Source organism: Erithacus rubecula (assembly GCF_903797595.1).
Source record: "Erithacus rubecula genome assembly, contig: scaffold_353_arrow_ctg1, whole genome shotgun sequence".
Lineage (NCBI taxonomy): Eukaryota > Metazoa > Chordata > Aves > Passeriformes > Muscicapidae > Erithacus > Erithacus rubecula.
In genome coordinates this window covers 25717-34320 of record NW_027635979.1, presented here as the reverse complement: position 1 = coordinate 34320, position 8604 = coordinate 25717, and positions in this window count along the sequence as shown.

Sequence of the window (8604 nt, the reverse complement as noted above, 5' to 3'; positions counted from 1 at the left end):
GTTGAAGGAGGGTGCCTGGGATTTGCAGTAGTGAATCAAAACTTTGATTCTTCTGGTTGCCAACACTGGCACCCCTGAGAAAGGAGCAACAAATGAATATTTGTAATGAATAGCAGTTGGCTCAAAATTCTTGGCCTAAGTTTGAAAACATGAGGCTTCCATCCCCCATGATCCTTCCCTATCATCTATTTTAACTACGCATAAATTCATTGTCCTTATTTAAAACCTCCTCTATTTAAAACCCTAATTGAAAACCCAGCTTATTGGCAGTTGTTGTGGGACATTCCACTGGCTAAATAGAAATATGCACGCTCTAAAATGCAATCACTTAACTTAGAGTTTGCAAACTTATTTGCACCCCAAGAGCTCTACAAGAAGTTGGTTATGATATCCCAGACCACCATTTTTGTCTTTTCTTTGCAAAATAGTAGGATTCTTTGCATATAAGCTATTAAAATAGCCTACATTATTTTCTTCAGCTTATGCTTGTGTTTTAATGTGCATTTTTTATAGAGACTGAATGCAACCAAATTGGAGATCAGCCTGTCACAAAAAGACAAAAAATCCCAAACACCACATAAGCAGCTCTTACCTCTATCAATTCAAACAGCCACAGATAACCCAAAAATGGTCCACAGTCCAGGACATACCAGATTAAAAACCTTTCTGCAAACATATGACAGGGGAGGGGAAAATTGCTAGAGGGAGAGTTCCACAGCTGGAGCATGTCAAATAACCATGCTTAATTCAGCTCACCCTCCCCTCTCTGCACATTTATACCTCACTGCTCCTCTCCACATGCCTGTACCAGAAGTACTCCAGCTATCTGGAGAATATCAGGCTAAAACATCTGATCAGTAAGGTAGCTACTAGATGGGGGTTTTATCTTTTTTTTTTTTTTTTTTTTTTACCCAAATAAGTTAAAAATTACATTTCAGGCTTACCCATGTTTTTCAGAGGTGAGGAAATGTACCCGTTTCCTCCATGTTTGCCATTTCCCATTTTACCACAGCCACAATTTCTTTTCCCATACTTGGCTGCAGTTGTGTAACTCATACAAGTCCATAAGAGTAGAGAGGACCCACCTGAGAGTCCTGGCAGAGCTGGCTGGAGTAATCATGCAGCAGCTAATTATTGTCTTTGAAAGGTTATAAAACCTGGGGAGGTTGACCAATAATTTCAGAAAGGTAAATCTTTTGCTCAGAAGGAATACCCAATGACCTACATGGAGGTCAGTCTCATTGCCACAACAGGGAAAAGGAGAGGAAGGCCTCTTGGAAGTCCTCTAACCTAACACGTCTGTGACTCCCATCTAACTGTGCAGCTTCCTTGAGAAATAAGTATCGCCTCCCCACATAAACACTTTTTAGAAAAGCTGTGAAGGTACTTTCTGTCCTTCTTGATAGCTACAACATCATTTTGGGAACACTTGACCTATCATTCCCTAATAATTATGAACCAATAGATAGAGACCCTGCAGAGGCCTTTGAGATCCTACTACAGTAAAGGTGAACAAAATTACAGAACTCTAAAGGAAAAAAACACTGAAACGGAGAAAGACAGAAAAGTGGGCTTCAAGACAATGCTGGAAGTAAGGAAAGTTTAGTTTTCAGTACTCTGTATCATGGCACAATGAATTTACTGTTGCATTATTTACTGGAGATCTGTCTTTGCCTCTTTATTACTTTTATGTAACACAAGAAATTTTATTTCCTCCCCAGTGTCCAATTATTATATCTCTGGACAATTGCATTTCTTTTCTATCTACCTTAGGATTATAATGCCAGAATTGAAGGAACTGCAGCTACAACAGAGTTGTACTGATACCAGCTCCAAGTCAGTAACCAGCTTCATACATCCAAAAAACATTCCTTCAAAAGCCTCCAGATCCTAATTCTAATGAAACCTTACAACACTGGATGCAGCAGTTTGTTGATGTACTACTTATTGTCAAAGAAAGTTGCTTTCTTTGGATGTTACTCTTGCATGCTGAGCAATGAAATCATGACATTTCCACCAAAGCATCCACCAGAGTGTGCCCTGAGAAACTGAATCCCTCGCACCCCAAGCAGGGCCTGTTCCTTTTTCCCCGTACAACACATGCTGGCCACAAGAAATGCAACGCTCATGGCTTTAGCACATTTCCCCCCAATCAATGACTACAATGTGATGAAAAGAACGACCTTCTGACTGCTGAAAGCAAGAGCCTTATTTCCACCTGTTCAACAACATCTCCGTCTGTCAGCAGAGTCCAGAACAGAGAAGCAGACAGACTAGATTAAATCAATCAAAACTTTATTTCTAATTGAATTCAGCAAAAATGTAACTATATACAGCAACAATTATATACATCAAGCAACAAGTCTTTACATCGCCCATGCTCCAAGATCCATCTGAGTGTGTCCTGAGAAGCAGACACACTCATATGTAGATGGGAAAATACAGGTCTGGAGTCAGTTCCATTCTGCAGGTTGGGCACGTGCCGACAGTCTCCAGAGCAACAGGGAGGCACTCACTGCAGAAGAGGTGGCCACACATGGTTGCCACAAGCTGTCGTCCACTTTGCACGATCTGGAAGAAAGAAAACCACAACATGTGTTGGGAGAAAGAATTGGAGTTTGCTGCTCCACTGGCACCAGGCAAATGAGGCCAGCATCACTTCACCAAGAAGTGACTTGAGGAGCTTCACAGCAGGGGCTGTGCTTCCAGCCAGCTGCCCACAGCATCCCACACCAGCCAACTGATCAGTGCAGCCCCCCTTCTGGCATCCTCCTCCTCCCATAATGCAGAAAGAATGACAACAGGATCCTTACCTCTGAGTAAAAATCCATGCAAATTGGACACCTAATAATAACTCCTTGCTGTGCACTAGAGGGAAGAGAAGTAGAAAGAACATGCAGCTGTTAATATCACCACACTTCAATGATTACTGATCCATAAAATCTCACATAATGACACAACTGCACTGAGTAGGCATGACAAATTTCCTTTGAAAAATCCTGCTGTCTTTAACCCTGTTTGTTGCTGTTAATGAGGTTTTGGGATTTTCCTGCCCAGAGGAAAAGACTGTCCTGGTTTCACTAGAGGAAAGGTGTAGTCAGTCACTCAGCTCTGGGATTTGAAGTTAAGCAATGCCCATTTTTTGCCATACTCCCCCCACACTCGTCTCTAAGGTTGTGTGCAAAGCTGTACATCTGCCTTGGGCTGCCTTTTTCTCCCAAAATGCAAATGGCATCATTTGATCATCATGCAACGTGGGAGAAGGAGGGAATTAAGTAGAGTAAGCAGGCATACTTGTATGGCTGAGTCACACACAGAAAAGAAGGCACAAAATTCTGTGCTTGGCAGGGCATGAGCCATACATACTGTGAACGTGCAGTTCCCTCCTCTGCTGCTCCCTGTTCTGCAGGGCCTGAGTCAGCCACAGGTGCATTATTAGCTCCTGTTCCATAGCCAGAGCCATCCATCTGTTGGCAGCTGTTCTGGATGGAATTTCTGCTTCGCTGCTCATAAACTGTAATTTAATTTTCATTAGTTATATGTGATGTAAGATGTAGAACATGGAGAAGAATTCTTAAGGATGCTCTTGGTATTGATACATTTAATCTTTGAATATTTTCAAGCCAAATCAACTGGAAAGGAGATTTAATCCATCAAATAGACAGCAATTAAGAAACAAGCACCAAGTGATGCCCATGGGACAGAAAAACAAATTCCTTGTTGGTAGAACTGCCTTGTTAAGGTTCAGGCCTTGACATGCTTCAAGGAGCAGAAGCTCAGATCCAGGGGAAGGTTAACAAAGCTCAGGGAGAGGATGCCCACTGAGAGTGGACAAAAAGAATGCAGAGTTGAGGGGCCAAAAAGACATCTGGCACAACTCCCAAGATAAGGAAGAAACTAAGAAACCCAGCTCTCCTGAAATCAGCTCTGATTGGTACACAGTAATTCCTGCAGGGGCAGATTGCAACCACCAATTCATGGATATAATATTCATTCATATTTTTTGATATTTCTGTGATATTTCTGGGATATTTTTTGGGTGTTTATGGGATATTTTTGAGGTGATTTGGGGAAGGTTTTTGGGTTATTTTGGGATGTTTTTAGGGTGTTTTTTGGGTCCCACCTGCCATGCTCAGCAGCTGTCCCAGTTTGGGATATTTCTGTGGTATTTGTATGATATTTCTGTGATATTTGTGTGATATTTTTGTGACGTTTATGGGATATTTCTGTGATATTTTTGGGATGGTTTTTGGGTTATTTTGGGATATTTTTGGGTTTATTTTGGGGTGATTTTGGGGTGTTTTGGGGTCCCACCTGCCATGCTCAGCAGCTGTCCCAGTTTCAGCGCCGCCCCCCTGGCCCGGCTCAGCGCGGCACCAAACGCTCGGCAGCGGCTGCTGACAGCAGGGGGGAGCCTGGGGAGACAAATTGGGGAGGGGGAGACAAAACTGGGGAGGGGGATCCTGAAAATGGGGAGAGGGAGACAGATTGGGGAGGGGGAGACAGATTGGGGAGGGGGAGACACAAATTGGGGGGGGAGAGACCCCAATATTGGGGAGGGGGGAGACCCTAAATTGGGGAGACAGATCCCAAATTTGGAGGGGGGACCCCGAAAGTGGGAAGGCGAGAGACCCCAAATTGGGGAGGGGAAGACCCAAAATTGGTGGGGGGGTGGGGATTTGGAGGGGACTTGGGGGTCCCCAGTTGGGTCTGGGGTCTCAGGGGGATTTTGGGTCTGGGGTCTCAGGGGGATTTTGGGTCTGGGGTCTCACACTCACCCTGGCGCTGCTCCTGCCCCCACAGCCGCATCCGGGTGGCTCTGGCCAAAGCCCCCAGACCCAATTCCAGCGCCAGCCCTGGGGGAGCCAAAACTGACACCAGAGACCCCAGACCCGATTCCAGATACCCCCAGACCCAATTCCAGAGACCCCAGACCAAATTCCAAACAGAGTCCCCAGACCAAATTCCAGAGACCCCAGACTCAACTACAAACAGAGCCCCCAGACCCAATTCCAGAAACCCCAGACCCCATTCCAAACTGGGCAGGTGGGGGACACCAATGGGGGACCCCAAAATCCCAGTGCCTCCATTTCCATTCCCAGTCCCCCCCAGTCCCTCCCAGTTCCCTCAGTTCCCCCAGTCCCTCCCAATTCCCTCATTTCCCATTCCCAGTGCCCCCCAGTCCCTCCCATGGCCGCTGCCCGGCCCATCCGGCTCACGGGCACCGGCGCTGCCGGCCCCGCCCCCCGGCCTGGGGAGACCCCAAAATAAACACGGGGAACCCAAAACAGAGAGATCCCCAAAAATACAGAGAACCCCCAAATACAGAGACACCCCAAAAATAGAGACCCCGAAATAAACACAGGGACCCCAAAAACAAAGAGAACCCCAAAAACAGAGACCCCAAAAACACAGACCCCAAAAATAGAGACCCCAAAATAAACACTGGGGCCCCAAAAACAGAGACCCCAAAACACAGACCCCAAAAATAGAGACCCCAAAATAAACACCAGAACCCCAAAAATCAGCACGGGGACCCCAAAAACAGAGACCCTAAAATCAGACACTGAGACTCCCAAAAACACAGAGAACCCCCAAATACAGAGAGACCCCAAAAATAGAGAGAACCCCAAAAACAGAGACCCCAAAAATCAGCACAGGGACCCCAAAAATCAGCACGGGGACCCCAAAATAAACACAGGGACCCCAAAAACAGAGAGAACCCCAAAAATCAGCGGGGGGACCCCAAAAACAGAGACCCCAAAATCAGCACAGGGACCCCAAAAATCAGCACAGGGACCCCCAAAACTGCACCGGGAACCCAAAAAGCAGCACAGGGAACCCGAAAATATAGAGAACCCCAAAACCAGAGAGAACCCCAAAAAATACAGGAAACCTTAAAAGCAGCACAGGGACACCAAAATAAACCCTGGGAACCCCAAAAATACAGAGAACCCCCCCCAAAATAGCGAGAACCCCCCCGAAAAATACGGGAAACCCTAAAAACACCCAAAATAACAAACCCCCCAAAAACGAATCCCAAAAATAGAGGGAACCCCCAAAAAATACGAGAACCCAAAAATAACAGGACCGACCCCCCCCCAAATATCAGGCCCCCCTCCCCAATACTGGGAACCCCCAAAAAGAGCCGAAACACCCCCCCCAAAAAAATTACCTGGGATCCCCCAAATATCGGAACCCCCCCCCAAATATTGGAAGCCCCCAAACTCCAGGACCCCCCAAAAAGAGCCGGGACCCCCAAATATCGCCCCCCCCCGCAATATCGGGACCCCTCCCAAAAAAACACCGGGACCCCCCAAATATTGGGAGTTCCCCAAATACCGGAACCCCCTCAAATATCGGGAACCCCCCCCAAAAAATAGAGATCCCCCTCCCAAACACTGGGACCCCCCAAAAAATACCAGGACCCCCCAAATATTGGGAGTCCCCCAAATACCGGGACCCCCAAAACAGTCGCGATTCCCCAAATACCGGGACCCCCCCCAAATATCGACACCCGCCCCAAATACCGGGACTCCTCCCCCAAAAATAGCGGGACCCTCCCCAAATATCGGGATCCCCAATCCTGGGACTCCCCCCCCCCCAATACCGAGAATCCCCAAAATCGGGACCCCCCCAAATATCGGGACCCCCCCCCAAAAAAAATACCGAGACCCCCTCGAAACACCGGGACCCCCAAAAAGAGCCAGGACCCTCCCCCAGTCACTGACCTGGTCCCAGTCGGTTTTTTGGGGGGGGTCCCGGGCGGTTTTTTGGGGAGGGTCCCGGGGGGGGTCTGGGCCAAGCCCCGTCCGAGCCCCCCCCGGGTGGAACCCCCGCAGGGACCCCCGGGAGAGCGCATCGGGAATTGTCAATGAATACTCAACATGTTGATGCATTTAGGGAAGTCTTTTCTGAGTTAGTGTGTGCTCTTGGCTGAACTTCAAGTACCCGGAGATAAGAAACTTTTGCTTTATTGTTTTTGTCTTTGTGTGGGTTTCGCGTGCTGGGGGAGGGGTGGATTTCGCCTGAGGGAAGCAACGTGAGGCCGGGGAGTGGGAGGGGCTGTCCCGCGTCTGGGGGCCTCCCCTGTGAGCTGCGGGGACCAATCGGAGAGCTGATTGAGTGATGGACAGCTCGGGAAACCAATGAAAAGTCATTTCGCTTTCTCAATTCACAGTGGATCAAGTTAACTAATCTCTCCTTCGGCCTCAGGCTCCCGGTGTGGTGCCGTGGCCTCTGGCCGGTGCCCCGGCCCCCGGCCCGGCCCCAGCTCTGCGGGGAGCCCCCGGCCCGGCCCCGGCTCGTGCTGGGACAGTTTCAGGGGCTGCCCATCGGGGCGCGCGGGCTCGGCCATGGGGCGAGTGGGGCGGCGTTGGAACGGACAACGCGGACAAAGCGAACACAGCTGAGAAACTTCCGCCCGGGGGTTCAGTTGCAACAGCAACAGCGGCAGCACGCGGCAGCGCAGCAGCAGCGGCAGCGCAGCAGCCGCCACTGCGGCCACGGAAGCACAGCGCGGCAGCAGCAGCAGCAGGCGCCGCAGAGCGGCGGCAGCAGCGGCAGCAGCAGCGGCAGCAGCGAGTCCTACAGATCCTCCTGGATCTCTTGTTCCGTCTTCGCCTCGGAGTCGATTTCCCCGAACACTTCACCTGCTTCTTACCTTCTCCCCTCTTCCCCGTTCCGGGCCATGGTTCCGAGCTCGCCCCCGGCCCCAGGCCGGGGCTAGCCCCTGCCCCAGTCCGCCGGTCCCAGCCCCGGCTCCCGCCCATCCCCCCGCGGTCTCGCCTCTCTGCCCGGCTCTCGCTGTCCTGGCTGTGGCGCTGTTGGCTGGGCATCACTTCTCTTTGGCACCGCTTGTCCCAGCCCCATCCCCAGCCCCAGCCCCAGCCGCATCCCCAGTCCCATCCCCAGTCCCAGCCTCAGCCCCAGCCTCGGCCCCGGCTCCTCCCGGGTCCTGCGGGGGGCACACACGGCGTGGCCGCTCCCGCAGCCCCCGCTGTGGCTCCTTCAGCCCGAGCTCCGCCGGGGCCCGGGACGGGTGGGAATGCCCGGCCCAGGACGCTCGGGGGGCGCTCGGGGGCCGTGTCTGGCCCCGGGCCGAGCGCTGACAGCCGCGTGTCGCCCGCAGGGGAGTCGCAGGAGGCGTTGCAGGAGCGGTACCGGATGGGTTCCCTGCTGGACAGCGGCGGCTTTGGCGGCGTCTTCCCGGTCACCCGGCTCGCGGACGGCACCACGGTGAGTGGCAGGGGCGGAGGAGGAGGGAGAAAGAGGGAGGAGGAGGAGGAGGAAGAAGAAGACGAGGAAGGGGAGGCTGGAGCGCGGCGTGCCATGGGCAGTGAGCTCAGCCCGCTGCTTCCCTTGCTCACAGGTGGCCGTCAAGCGCATCCGGCCCTGGGGCGATCTGGTGAGTGAGCGGGGCCAGAGGCTCCCATGGACAGCACTCCAAATCTTCCCTGTGCCCCCTCCAGGTGCCACACAGGGTGAGGGACATTCACCAGAGACTCGTGTCCTGTGGAACTGTGGATGCTGGGCTGCAAAATGACCTCCTGAGGCTGGCTGAAGAACACCCAGCTAATGTGGTGATGAGCCTCCTGCGCTGTG